The following is a 16,056-nucleotide window of genomic DNA, read 5'->3' as shown; positions in this document are numbered from 1 at the left end:
GGGCACCATGGCCTCGTCCACCATGGGCAATGTCACTATGGGCACTATCACTGTGAGCACTGTCAACATGAGCACGTCACCATGGGCACTGTCAACATGGGTACTATCTCAAAGGGCAATGTCACCATGAGCATTGTCAGGATGGGCAATTTCACCATGGGCACTGTCACCAAAGGCACTATCGCCATGAGCAATGTCACTGTGGGCCGTGTCACCAGGGGCACTATCACCATGGTTAATGTTATCATTGGCACTTTCCCCGTGAGCACTGTCACCCTGGGCACTGTCATCATGGGCACGGTCACCGTGTGCACTATCTCCATGAGCACAGCCACTGTGAACACCATCACCATAATCACTGGCCTCATCGGTACTGTCACCATGAGCACTGCCACAATGAGCACTGTCAGCATGGGCACTTCCCCCATGAGCACTGTCACTATGAGAACTGCTACCATGGGTATTTTCACCATGAGTACTGTCACCCTGTGTATTGTCACCATTTGCACTGTCACCATGAAGACTATAACCGTGAGCGCTATCACCATGAGATCTCTCACCATGGTCACTGTCACCATGGCACCTTGCACAATGGGAGCTGTCAACATGAGTGCTGTCACCATTGGCACTATCACTGTGAGCATTCTCACTGTGGTCAGTGTCACCATGGGCACGGTCACCATGAGCACTGTCACCATAGGCAATGTCACCGTGGTCAGTGTCACCATGAGCACTGTCAACATGGGCACTCATACAGTGGGCACTGTCACTGTGAGCACTGTCACCATGGGTACTGCCACCATGAGCAGTGTCTCTGTGAATACTGTCAGCATGGGTTTTTACCGTGAGCACTGTCACCATGAGCCCTGTCACCATTTTTTAGTGACACCATGTGCACTACCACCATGCGCACTCTCACCATGGGCACTGTCACCGAGAAAACTATCACCATAAGTACTGTCTTCATGGGCACTGTCACCAAGGGCACGGCCAACATGTGAACTGTAACCATTGTCAGTATCACTGTGAGAAGTGTCACCATGGGAATTACCAACATAGGCACTGTCATCATGAGCACTTTCAGAACGGGAACTGTCACCATGGGCACTATCACCGTGAGGACTCTCACCATGGGAGTTATCGCCATGGGCACTATCAGCATTAGAACTGTCACCGTGGTCACTGTCACGATGGAATTTGTCACGGTGAGCACTGTCACGGTATGCAAAGTCACGGTTTGCACTGTCCCCTGGGGCCCTGTCACAGTGAGCACTATCACTTTGATGGTGGTGGCCATGGGCACTGCCACCATGGACACTATCAACTTGAAAATTATCACCATTTGTTCTCTCAGCGTGGTCACGGTCAACAAGTGCAGTCTCAGTATACTCACTATGACCGTGAACACTGTCACCATGGGCACCTTAATCATGGGCACTATCACCGTGAGCACTATCACCATCGGCACTATCACTGTGATCACTGTCCCCATAGACACTATCATGGTGAGCACAGTTAACATGAGCATTGTAACTGTGAGCACTGTCACAATGGGTAATGCAACCATGAGCCCAGTCACCGTGAGCACTGTCAGCATGGGTTGTCAGCTTGTGCACGGTCAGCATGAGCACTGTCACCAAGGGACTATAACTATTTTTCAGTGCCGCCATGTGCACTCTCACCTTGGACATTATCACCACGAGCACTGTCACCATAAGTACTGTCATCATGGGCAATGGCACAGCCACCATCTGCAATCGTACCATGGTCACTATCACTGTGAGCACTGTCACCAATGGAACTACCAACATGGGCACTGTCATCATGAGCACTTTCACCATACGAACTCTCACCATGGGCACTATGAACGTGAGAACGGTCACCATTGGCACTGTCACCATGAGCATTGTCATCATAGGCAATGTCACCGTGAGAACTATCACCATGCACACTGTCCACAAGGGCACTATCACATTGAGTTGTATCACCATGTGTACTGTCATCTTGGGCACAGTCACCATGGGCACACTCACCAAGTACACTATCACTATGCTCACTATTACTCTGAACACTGTCACCATGGGCACCGTAACCATGGGCACTATCACCGGGAGCATTATCAGCATCGGCACAACAGGCGTGATAACTGTCACCATGGGTCATATCACCGTGAGCACGGTTGCCATGGGCACTGTCACGATGTGCAATGCCCCATTGGTACTCTCACCATGGGAACTGCCACCATGAGCACTGTCACCATAAGAACTGTTACTATGAGAAATGTAACCATGGGCAATTTCTCGATGAGTACTCTCACCATGGGTATTTTCACCTTGGGCACTCTCAACGTAACCAGTATTACCATGAGCACTTTCACTGTGAGCACTGTCACCATGGGCACTGTCACAATGCGGAGTGTCACCATGAGCCATGTCACCATGGGAAATGTCACCGTGAGAAGTGTCACCATAGGCAATGTCACCATGGGCAATGTCACCATGGGAAATGCCATTTTGAGCACTGTCACCATGGGTACTGCAACCATGAGTACTGTCACCATGAGTACTGTCACCATTGGCAGTATCACCAGGCGCACTGTCACCATGGGCACTATCACCATGACAACTCTCAGAGTGAGCACTGTCACTGTGGGCACTGCCATCGTGAGCAATTCCACCATGGGCAATGTCACCATGGGCACTAACGTTGTGAGCACTCTCAACATGAGCACGTCACCATGAGCCCTGTCACCATGGGCAATGTCACTGTGAGAAGTTTCACCATAGGCAATGTCACCGTGGGCACTGTCACCATGGTCACTGCAACCACTGTCACTGTCATTTTGAGCACTGTCACCATGGGTACTGCAACCATGAGCACTGTCACCATGAGCACTGTCAGCATTGCGAGTATCACCATGTGCACTGTCACCATGGGCACTATCACAATGAGAACTGTCAGCGTGGGCACTGTCACTGTTGGCAACGGCACCATGGCCTCGTCCACCATGGGCAATGTCATTATGGGCACTATCACTGTGAGCACTGTCAACATGAGCACGTCACCATGGGCACTGTCAACATGGGTACTATCTCAAAGGGCAATGTCACCATGAGCATTGTCAGGATGGGCAATTTCACCATGGGCACTGTCACCAAAGGCACTATCGCCATGAGCAATGTCACTGTGGGCCGTGTCACCAGGGGCACTATCACCATGGTTAATGTTATCATTGGCACTTTCCCCGTGAGCACTGTCACCCTGGGCACTGTCATCATGGGCACGGTCACCGTGTGCACTATCTCCATGAGCACAGCCACTGTGAACACCATCACCATAATCACTGGCCTCATCGGTACTGTCACCATGAGCACTGCCACAATGAGCACTGTCAGCATGGGCACTTCCCCCATGAGCACTGTCACTATGAGAACTGCTACCATGGGTATTTTCACCATGAGTACTGTCACCCTGTGTATTGTCACCATTTGCACTGTCACCATGAAGACTATAACCGTGAGCGCTATCACCATGAGATCTCTCACCATGGTCACTGTCACCATGGCACCTTGCACAATGGGGGCTGTCAACATGAGTGCTGTCACCATTGGCACTATCACTGTGAGCATTCTCACTGTGGTCAGTGTCACCATGGGCACGGTCACCATGAGCACTGTCACCATAGGCAATGTCACCGTGGTCAGTGTCACCATGAGCACTGTCAACATGGGCAATCATACAGTGGGCACTGTCACTGTGAGCACTGTCACCATGGGTACTGCCACCATGAGCAGTGTCTCTGTGAATACTGTCAGCATGGGTTTTTACCGTGAGCACTGTCACCATGAGCCCTGTCACCATTTTTTAGTGACACCATGTGCACTACCACCATGCGCACTCTCACCATGGGCACTGTCACCGAGAAAACTGTCACCATAAGTACTGTCTTCATGGGCACTGTCACCAAGGGCACAGCCAACATGTGAACTGTAACCATTGTCAGTATCACTGTGAGAAGTGTCACCATGGGAATTACCAACATAGGCACTGTCATCATGAGCACTTTCAGAACGGGAACTGTCACCATGGGCACTATCACTGTGAGGACTCTCACCATGGGAGTTATCGCCATGGGCACTATCAGCATTAGAACTGTCACCGTGGTCACTGTCACGATGGAATTTGTCACGGTGAGCACTGTCACGGTATGCAAAGTCACGGTTTGCACTGTCCCCTGGGGCCCTGTCACAGTGAGCACTATCACTTTGACGGTGGTGGCCATGGGCACTGCCACCATGGACACTATCAACTTGAAAATTATCACCATTTGTTCTCTCAGCGTGGTCACGGTCAACAAGTGCAGTCTCAGTATGCTCACTATGACCGTGAACACTGTCACCATGGGCACCTTAATCATGGGCACTATCACCGTGAGCACTATCACCATCGGCACTATCACTGTGATCACTGTCCCCATAGACACTATCATGGTGAGCACAGTTAACATGAGCATTGTAACTGTGAGCACTGTCACAATGGGTAATGCAACCATGAGCCCAGTCACCGTGAGCACTGTCAGCATGGGTTGTCACCTTGTGCACGGTCAGCATGAGCACTGTCACCAAGGGACTATAACTATTTTTCAGTGCCGCCATGTGCACTCTCACCTTGGACATTATCACCACGAGCACTGTCACCATGAGTACTGTCATCATGGTCAATGGCACAGCCAACATCTGCAATCTTACCATGGTCACTATCACTGTGAGCACTGTCACCAATGGAACTACCAACATGGGCACTGTCATCATGAGCACTTTCACCATACGAACTCTCACCATGGGCACTATGAACGTGAGAACGGTCACCATGGGCACTGTCACCATGAGCATTTTCATCATAGGCAATGTCACCGTGAGAACTATCACCATGCACACTGTCCACAAGGGTACTATCACATTGAGTTGTATCACCATGTGTACTGTCATCTTGGGCACAGTCACCATGGGCACACTCACCAAGTACACTATCACTATGCTCACTATTACTCTGAACACTGTCACCATGGGCACCGTAACCATGGGCACTATCACCGGGAGCATTATCAGCATCGGCACAACAGGCGTGATAACTGTCACCATGGGTCATATCACCGTGAGCACGGTTGCCATGGGCACTGTCACGATGTGCAATGCCCCATTGGTACTCTCACCATGGGAACTGCCACCATGAGCACTGTCACCATGAGCACTGTCACCACCATCACTGCCACCGAGGGCACTGCCACCATGAGCACTGTCACCATGAGAACTGTTACTATGAGAAATGTAACCATGGGCAATTTCTCGATGAGTACTCTCACCATGGGTATTTTCACCTTGGGCACTCTCAACGTAATCAGTATTACCATGAGCACTTTCACTGTGAGCACTGTCACCATGGGCACTGTCACAATGCGGAGTGTCACCATGAGCCATGTCACCATGGGAAATGTCACCGTGAGAAGTGTCACCATAGGCAATGTCACCATGGGCAATGTCACCATGGGAAATGCCATTTTGAGCACTGTCACCATGGGTACTGCAACCATGAGTACTGTCACCATGAGTACTGTCACCATTGCGAGTATCTCCATGTGCACTGTCACCATGAGCACTATCACAATGAGAACTGTCAGCGTGGGCACTGTCACTGTTGGCAAGTGCACCATGGCCACTTCCACCATGGGCAATGTCACCATGGGCACTATCACTGTGAGCACTGTCAACATGAGCACGTCACCATGGGCACTGTCAACATGGGTACTATCTCAAAGGGCAATGTCACCATCAGCATTGTCTGGATGGGCAATTTCACCATGAGCACTGTCACCAAAGGCACTATCGCCATGAGCAATGTCACTGTGGGCCGTGTCACCATGGGCACTATCCCCATGGTTAATGTTATCATTGGCACTTTCCCCGTGAGCACTGTCACCCTGGGCACTGTCATCATGGGCACGGTCACCGTGAGCACTATCTCCATGAGCACAGCCACTGTGAACATCATCACCATAATCACTGGCCTCATCGGTACTGTCACCATGAGCACTGCCACAATGAGCACTGTCAGCATGGGCACTTCCCCCATGAGCACTGTCACTATGAGAACTGCTACCATGGGTATTTTCACCATGAGTACTGTCACCCTGTGTATTGTCACCATTTGCACTGTCACCATGAAGACTATAACCGTGAGCGCTATCACCATGAGATCTCTCACCATGGTCACTGTCACCATGGCACCTTGCACAATGGGGGCTGTCAACATGAGTGCTGTCACCATTGGCACTATCACTGTGAGCATTCTCACTGTGGACAGTGTCACCATGGGCACTGTCACCATGAGCACTGTCACCATAGGCAATGTCACCGTGGTCAGTGTCACCATGAGCACTGTCAACATGGGCACTCATACAGTGGGCACTGTCACTGTGAGCACTGTCACCATGGGTACTGCCACCATAAGCAGTGTCTCTGTGAGTACTGTCAGCATGGGTTTTTACCGTGAGCACTGTCACCATGAGCCCTGTCACCATTTTTTAGTGACACCATGTGCACTACCACCATGCGCACACTCACCATGGGCACTGTCACCGAGAAAACTGTCACCATAAGTACTGTCTTCATGGGCACTGTCACCAAAGGCACGGCCAACATGTGAACTGTAACCATTGTCAGTATCACTGTGAGAAGTGTCACCATGGGAATTACCACCATAGGCACTGTCATCATGAGCACTTGCAGAACGGGAACTGTCACCATGGGCACTATCACCGTGAGGACTCTCACCATGGGAATTATCGCCATGGGCACTATCAGCATTAGAACTGTCACCGTGGTCACTGTCACGATGGAATTTGTCACTGTGAACACTGTCACGATAGGCAAAGTCACGGTTTGCACTGTCCCCTTGGGCCCTGTCACAGTGAGTACTATCACTTTGACGGTGGTGGCCATGGGCACTGCCACCATGGACATTACCAACTTGAGAATTATCACCATTTGTTCTCTCAGCGTGGTCGCGGTCAACAAGTGCACTCTCACTATGTTCACTATGACCGTGTACACTGTCACCATGGGCACCTTAATCATGGGCACTATCACCGTGAGCACTATCACCATCGGCACTATCACTGTGATCACTGTCACCATAGACACTATCATGGTGAGTACAGTTAACATGAGCATTGTAACTGTGAGCACTGTCACAATGGGTAATGCAACCTTGAACCCAGTCACCGTGAGCACTGTCAGCATGGGTTGTCACCTTGTGCACGGTCAGCATGAGCACTGTCCCCATGGGCACTATAACTATTTTTCAGTGCCACCATGTGCACTGTCACCTTGGACACTATCACCACGAGCACTGTCACCATGAGTACTGTCATCATGGGCAATGGCACAGCCACCATCTGCAATCTTACCATGGTCACTATCACTGTGAGCACTGTCACCAATGGAACTACCAACATGGGCACTGTCATCATGAGCACTTTCACCATACGAACTCTCACCATGGTCACTATGAACGTGAGAACGGTCACCATGGGCACTGTCACCATGAGCATTGTCATCATAGGCAATGTCACCGTGAGAAATATCACCATGCGCACTGTCCACAAGGGTACTATCACATTGAGTTGTATCACCATGTGTACTGTCATCTTGGGCACAGTCACCATGGGCACACTCACCAAGTACACTATCACTATGCTCACTATTAGTCTGAACACTGTCACCATGGGCACCGTAACCATGGGCACTATCACCGGGAGCATTATCAGCATCGGCTCAACAGGCGTGATAACTGTCACCATGGGTCATATCACCGTGAGCACGGTTGCCATGGGCACTGTCACGATGTGCAATGCCCCATTTGTACTCTCACAATGGGAACTGCCACCATGAGCACTGTCACCATGAGAACTGTTACTATGAGAAATGTAACCATGGGCAATTTCTCGATGAGTACTCTCACCATGGGTATTTTCACCTTGGGCACTCTCAACGTAAACAGTATTACCATGAGCACTTTCACTGTGAGCACTGTCACCATGGGCACTGTCACAATGCGGAGTGTCACCATGAGCCATGTTACCATGGGAAATGTCACCGTGAGAAGTGTCACCATAGGCAATGTCACCATGGGCAATGTCACCATGGGAAATGCCATTTTGAGCACTGTCACCATGGGTACTGCAACCATGAGTACTGTCACCATGAGTACTGTCACCATTGGCAGTATCACCAGGCACACTGTCACAATGGGCACTATCACCATGACAACTCTCAGAGTGAGCAATGTCACTGTGGGCACTGCCATCGTGAGCAATTCCACCATGGGCAATGTCACCATGGGCACTAACGTTGTGAGCACTCTCAACATGAGCACGTCACCATGAGCCCTGTCACCATGGGCAATGTCACTGTGAGAAGTTTCACCATAGGCAATGTCACCGTGGGCACTGTCACCATGGTCACTGCCACCACTGTCACTGTCATTTTGAGCACTGTCACCAAGGGTACTGCAACCATGAGCACTGTCACCATGAGCACTGTCACCATTGCGAGTATCATCATGTGCACTGTCACCATGAGCACTATCACAATGAGAACTGTCAGCCTGGGCACAGTCACTGTTGGCAAGGCACCATGGCCACTTCCACCATGGGCAATGTCACCATGGGCACTATCACTGTGAGCACTGTCAACATGAGCACGTCACCATGGGCACTGTCAACCTGGGTACTATCTCAATGGGCAATGTCACCATGAGCATTGTCAGGATGGGCAATTTCACCATGAGCACTGTCACCAAAGGCACTATCGCCATGAGCAATGTCACTGTGGGCCGTGTCACCAGGGGCACTATCACCATGGTTAATGTTATCATTGGCACTTTCCCCGTGAGCACTGTCACCCTGGGCACTGTCATCATGGGCACGGTCACCGTGAGCAATATCTCCATGAGCACAGCCACTGTGAACACCATCAGCATAATCACTGGCCTCATTGGTACTGTCACCATGAGCACTGCCACAATGAGCACTGTCAGCATGGGCACTTCCCCCATGAGCACTGTCACTATGAGAACTGCTACCATGGGTATTTTCTCCATGAGTACTGTCACCCTGTGTATTGTCACCATTTGCACTGTCACCATGAAGACTATAACCGTGAGCGCTATCACCATGAGATCTCTCACCATGGTCACTCTCACCATGGCACCTTGCACAATGGGGGCTGTCAACATGAGTGCTGTCACCATTGGCACTATCACTGTGAGCATTCTCACTGTGGTCAGTGTCACGATGGGCACTGTCACCATGAGCACTGTCACCATAGGCAATGTCACCTTGGTCAGTGTCACCATGAGCACTGTCCACATGGGCACTCATACAGTGGACACTGTCACTGTGAGCACTGTCACCATGGGTACTGCCACCATGAGCAGTGTCTCTGTGAGTACTGTCAGCATGGGTTCTTACCGTGAGCACTGTCACCATGAGACCTGTCACCATTTTTCAGTGACACCATGTGCACTACCACCATGCGCACACTCACCATGGGCACTGTCACCGAGAAAACTGTCACCATAAGTACTGTCTTCATGGGCACTGTCACCAAGGGCACGGCCAACATCTGAACTGTAATCATTGTCAGTATCTCTATGAGAAGTGTCACCATGGGAATTCCCAACATTGGCACTGTCATCCTTAGCACTTTCAGAAAGGGAACTGTCACAATGGGCACTATCACCGTGAGGACTCGCACCACGGGAATTATCGCCATGGGCACTATCAGCATTAGAACTGTCACCGTGGTCAATGTCACGATGGAATTTGTCACTGTGAGCACTGTCACGATAGGCAAAGTCACGTTTGCACTGTCCCCTTGGGCCCTGTCACAGTGAGCACTATCACTTTTTCGGTGATGTCCATGGGCACTGCCACCATGGACACTACCAACTTGAGAATTATCACCATTTGTTCTCTCAGCGTGGTCACGGTCAACAAGTGCACTCTCACTATGCTCACTATGACCGTGTACACTGTCACCATGGGCACCTTAATCATGGGCACTATCACCGTGAGCACTATCACCATCGGCACTATCAGTGTGATCACTGTCACCATAGACACTATCATGGTGAGCACAGTTAACATGAGCATTGTAACTGTGAGCACTGTCACAATGGGTAATGCAACCATGAGCCCAGTCACCGTGAGCACTGTCAGCATGGGTTGTCACCTTGTGCACGGTCAGCATGAGCACTGTCACCATGGGCACTATAACTATTTTTCAGTGCCACCATGTGCACTGTCACCTTGGACACTATCACCACGAGCACTGTCACCATGAGTACTGTCATCATGGGCAATGGCACAGCCACCATCTGCAATCTTACCATGGTCACTATCACTGTGAGCACTGTCACCAATGGAACTACCAACATGGGCACTGTCATCATGAGCACTTTCACCATACGAACTCTCACCATGGGCACTATGAACGTGAGAACGGTCACCATGGGCACTGTCACCATGAGCATTGTCATCATAGGCAATGTCACCGTGAGAACTATCACCATGCGCACTGTCCACAAGGGCACTATCACATTGAGTTGTATCACCATGTGTACTGTCATCTTGGGCACAGTCACCATGGGTGCACTCACGAAGTACACTATCACTATGCTCACTATTACTCTGAACACTGTCACCATGGGCACTGTAACCATGGGCACTATCACCGGGAGCATTATCAGCATCGGCACAACAGGCGTGATAACTGTCACCATGGGTCATATCACCGTGAGCACGGTTGCCATGGGCACTGTCACGATGTGCAATGCCCCATTGGTACTCTCACCATGGGAACTGCCACCATGAGCACTGTCACCATGAGCACTGACACCACGATCACTGACACCGAGGGCACTGCAACCATGAGCACTGTCACCATGAGAACTCTTACTATGAGAAATGTAACCATGGGCAATTTCTCGATGAGTACTCTCACCATGGGTATTTTCACCTTGGGCACTCTCAACGTAAACAGTATTACCATGAGCAGTTTCACTGTGAGCACTGTCACAATGGGCACTGTCACAATGTGGAGTGTCACCATGAGCCATGTCACCATGGGAAATGTCACCGTGAGAAGTGTCACCATAGGCAATGTCACCATGGGCAATGTCACCATGGGAAATGCCATTTTGAGCACTGTCACCATGGGTACTGCAACCATGAGTACTGTCACCGTGAGTACTGTCACCATTGGCAGTATCACCAGGCGCACTGTCACCATGGGCACTATCACCATGACAACTCTCAGAGTGAGCACTGTCACTGTGGGCACTGCCATCGTGAGCAATTCCACCATGGGCAATGTCACCATGGGCACTAACGCTGTGAGCACTCTCAACATGAGCACGTCACCATGAGCCCTGTCACCATGGACAATGTCACTGTGAGAAGTTTCACCATAGGCAATGTCACCGTGGGCAGAGTCACCATGGTCACTGCCACCACTGTCACTGTCATTTTGAGCACTGTCACCATGGGTACTGCAACCATGAGCACTGTCACCATGAGCACTGTCACCATTGCGAGTATCACCATGTGCACTGTCACCATGGGCACTATCACAATGAGAACTGTCAGCGTGGGCACTGTCACTGTTGGCAAGGGCACCATGGCCACTTCCACCATGGGCAATGTCACCATGGGCACTATCACTGTGAGCACTGTCAACATGAGCACGTCACCATGGGCACTGTCAACATGGGTACTATCTAAAAGGGCAATGTCACCATGAGCATTGTCAGGATGGGCAATTTCACCATGGGCACTGTCACCAAAGGCACTATCGCCATGAGCAATGTCACTGTGGGCCGTGTCACCAGGGGCACTATCACAGTGGTTAATGTTATCATTGGCACTTTCCCCGTGAGCACTGTCACCCTGGGCACTGTCATCATGGGCACGGTCACCGTGAGCACTATCTCCATGAGCACAGCCACTGTGAACACCATCACCATAATCACTGGCCTCATCGGTACTGTCACCATGAGCACTGCCACAATGAGCACTGTCAGCATGGGCACTTCCCCCATGAGCACTGTCACTATGAGAACTGCTACCATGGGTATTTTCACCATGAGTACTGTCACCCTGTGTATTGTCACCATTTGCACTGTCACCATGAAGACTATAACCGTGAGCGCTATCACCATGAGATCTCTCACCATGGTCACTGTCACCATGGCACCTTGCACAATGGGGGCTGTCAACATGAGTGCTGTCACCATTGGCACTATCACTGTGAGCATTCTCACTGTGGTCAGTGTCACCATGGGCACGGTCACCATGAGCACTGTCACCATAGGCAATGTCACCGTGGTCAGTGTCACCATGAGCACTGTCAACATGGACACTCATACAGTGGGCACTGTCACTGTGAGCACTGTCACCATGGGTACTGCCACCATAAGCAGTGTCTCTGTGAGTACTGTCAGCATGGGTTTTTACCGTGAGCACTGTCTCCATGAGCCCTGTCACCATTTTTCAGTGACACCATGTGCACTACCACCATGCGCACACTCACCATGGGCACTGTCACCGAGAAAACTGTCACCATAAGTACTGTCTTCATGGGCACTGTCACCAAGGGCACGGCCAACATGTGAACTGTAACCATTGTCAGTATCACTGTGAGAAGTGTCACCATGGGAATTACCAACATACGCACTGTCATCATGAGCACTTTCAGAACGGGAACTGTCACCGTGGGCACTATCACCGTGAGGACTCTCACCATGGGAGTTACCGCCATGGGCACTATCAGCATTAGAACTGTCACCGTGTTCACTGTCACGATGGAATTTGTCACGGTGAGCACTGTCACGGTATGCAAAGTCACGGTTTCCACTGTCCCCTTGGGCCCTGTCACAGTGAGCACTATCACTTTGACGGTGGTGGCCATGGGCCCTGCCACCATGGACACTACCAACTTGAGAATTATCACCATTTGTTCTCTCAGCGTGGTCACGGTCAACAAGTGCAGTCTCAGTATGCTCACTATGACCGTGAACACTGTCACCATGGGCACCTTAATCATGGGCACTATCACCGTGAGCACTATCACCATCGGCACTATCACTGTGATCACTGTCCCCATAGACACTATCATGGTGAGCACAGTTAACATGAGCATTGTAACTGTGAGCACTGTCACAATGGGTAATGCAACCATGAGCCCAGTCACCGTGAGCACTGTCAGCATGGGTTGTCACCTTGTGCACGGTCAGCATGAGCACTGTCACCAAGGGCACTATAACTATTTTTCAGTGCCAACATGTGCACTGTCACCTTGGACACTATCATCACGAGCACTGTCACCATGAGTACTGTCATCATGGGCAATGGCACAGCCACCATCTGCAATCTTACCATGGTCACTATCACTGTGAGCACTGTCACCAATGGAACTACCAACATGGGCACTGTCATCATGAGCACTTTCACCATACGAACTCTCACCATGGGCACTATGAACGTGAGAACGGTCACCATGGGCACTGTCACCATGAGCATTGTCATCATAGGCAATGTCACCGTGAGAACTATCACCATGCGCACTGTCCACAAGGGCACTATCACATTGAGTTGTATCACCATGTGTACTGTCATCTTGGACACAGTCACCATGGGCACACTCACCAAGTACACTATCACTATGATCACTATTACTCTGAACACTGTCACCATGGGCACCGTAACCATGGGCACTATCACCGGGAGCATTATCAGCATCGGCACAACAGGCGTGATAACTGTCACCATGGGTCATATCACCGTGAGCACGGTTGCCATGGGCAATGTCACGATGTGCAATGCCCCATTGGTACTCTCACCATGGGAACTGCCACCATGAGCACTGTCACCATGAGCACTGACACCACCATCACTGCCACCGAGGGCACTGCAACCATGAGCACTGTCACCATGAGAACTGTTACTATGAGAAATGTAACCATGGGCAATTTCTCGATGAGTACTCTCACCATGGGTATTTTCACCTTTTGCACTCTCAACGTAAACAGTATTACCATGAGCACTTTCACTGTGAGCACTGTCACCATGGGCACTGTCACAATGCGGAGTGTCACCATGAGCCATGTCACCATGGGAAATGTCACCGTGAGAAGTGTCACCATAGGCAATGTCACCATGGGCAATGTCACCATGGGAAATGCCATTTTGAGCACTGTCACCATGGGTACTGCAACCATGAGTACTGTCACCATGAGTACTGTCACCATTGCGAGTATCACCATGTGCACTGTCACCATGAGCACTATCACAATGAGAACTGTCAGCGTGGGCACTGTCACTGTTGGCAAGGGCACCATGGCCACTTCCACCATGGGCAATGTCACCATGGGCACTATCACTGTGAGCACTGTCAACATGAGCACGTCACCATGGGCACTGTCAACATGGGTACTATCTCAAAGGGCAATGTCACCATGAGCATTGTCAGGATGGGCAATTTCACCATGAGCACTGTCACCAAAGGCACTATCGCCATGAGCAATGTCACTGTGGGCCGTGTCACCAGGGGCACTATCCCAATGGTTAATATTATCTTTGGCACTTTCCCCGTGAGCACTGGCACCCTGGGCACTGTCATCATGGGCACGGTCACTGTGAGCACTATCTCCATGAGCACAGCCACTGTGAACACCATCACCATAATCACTGGCCTCATCGGTACTGTCACCATGAGCACTGCCACAATGAGCACTGTCAGCATGGGCACTTCCCCCATGAGCACTGTCACTATGAGAACTGCTACCATGGGTATTTTCACCATGAGTACTGTCACCCTGTGTATTGTCACCATTTGCACTGTCACCATGAAGACTATAACCGTGAGCGCTATCACCATGAGATCTCTCACCATGGTCACTGTCACCATGGCACCTTGCACAATGGGGGCAGTCAACATGAGTGCTGTCACCATTGGCACTATCACTGTGAGCATTCTCACTGTGGTCAGTGTCACCATGGGCACGGTCACCATGAGCACTGTCACCATAGGCAATGTCACCGTGGTCAGTGTCACCATGAGCACTGTCAACATGGGCACTCATACAGTGGGCACTGTCACTGTGAGCACTGTCACCATGGGTACTGCCACCATAAGCAGTGTCTCTGTGAGTACTGTCAGCATGGGTTTTTACCGTGAGCACTGTCACCATGAGCCCTGTCACCATTTTATAGTGACACCATGTGCACTACCACCATGCGCACACTCACCATGGGCACTGTCACCGAGAAAACTGTCACCATAAGTACTGTCTTCATGGGCACTGTCACCAAAGGCACGGCCAACATGTGAACTGTAACCATTGTCAGTATCACCGTGAGAAGTGTCACCATGGGAATTACCAACATAGGCACTGTCATCATGAGCACTTTCAGAACGGGAACTGTCACCATGGGCACTATCACCGTGAGGACTCTCACCATGGGAATTATCGCCATGGGCACTATCAGCATTAGAACTGTCACCGTGGTCTCTGTCACGATGGAATTTGTCACGGTGAGCACTGTCACGATAGGCAAAGTCACGGTTTGCACTGTCCCCTTGGGCCCTGTCACAGTGAGCACTATCACTTTGACGGTGGTGGCCATGGGCTCTGCCATCATGGACACTACCAACTTGAGAATTATCACCATTTGTTCTCTCAGCATTGTCACGGTCAACAAGTGCACTCTCACTATGCTCACTATGACCGTGAACTCTGACACCATGGGCACCTTAATCATGGGCACTATCACCGTGAGCACTATTACCATCGGCACTATCACTGTGATCACTGTCACCATAGACACTATCATGATGAGCACAGTTAATATGAGCATTGTAACTGTGAGCACTGTCACAATGGGTAATGCAACCATGAGCCCAGTCACCGTGAGCACTGTCAGCATGGGTTGTCACC

Source organism: Mesoplodon bidens (assembly GCF_964165515.1).
Source record: "Mesoplodon bidens genome assembly, chromosome: 14".
Classification (NCBI taxonomy): domain Eukaryota; kingdom Metazoa; phylum Chordata; class Mammalia; order Artiodactyla; family Ziphiidae; genus Mesoplodon; species Mesoplodon bidens.
Note: the sequence above shows the minus strand (reverse complement) of the source record.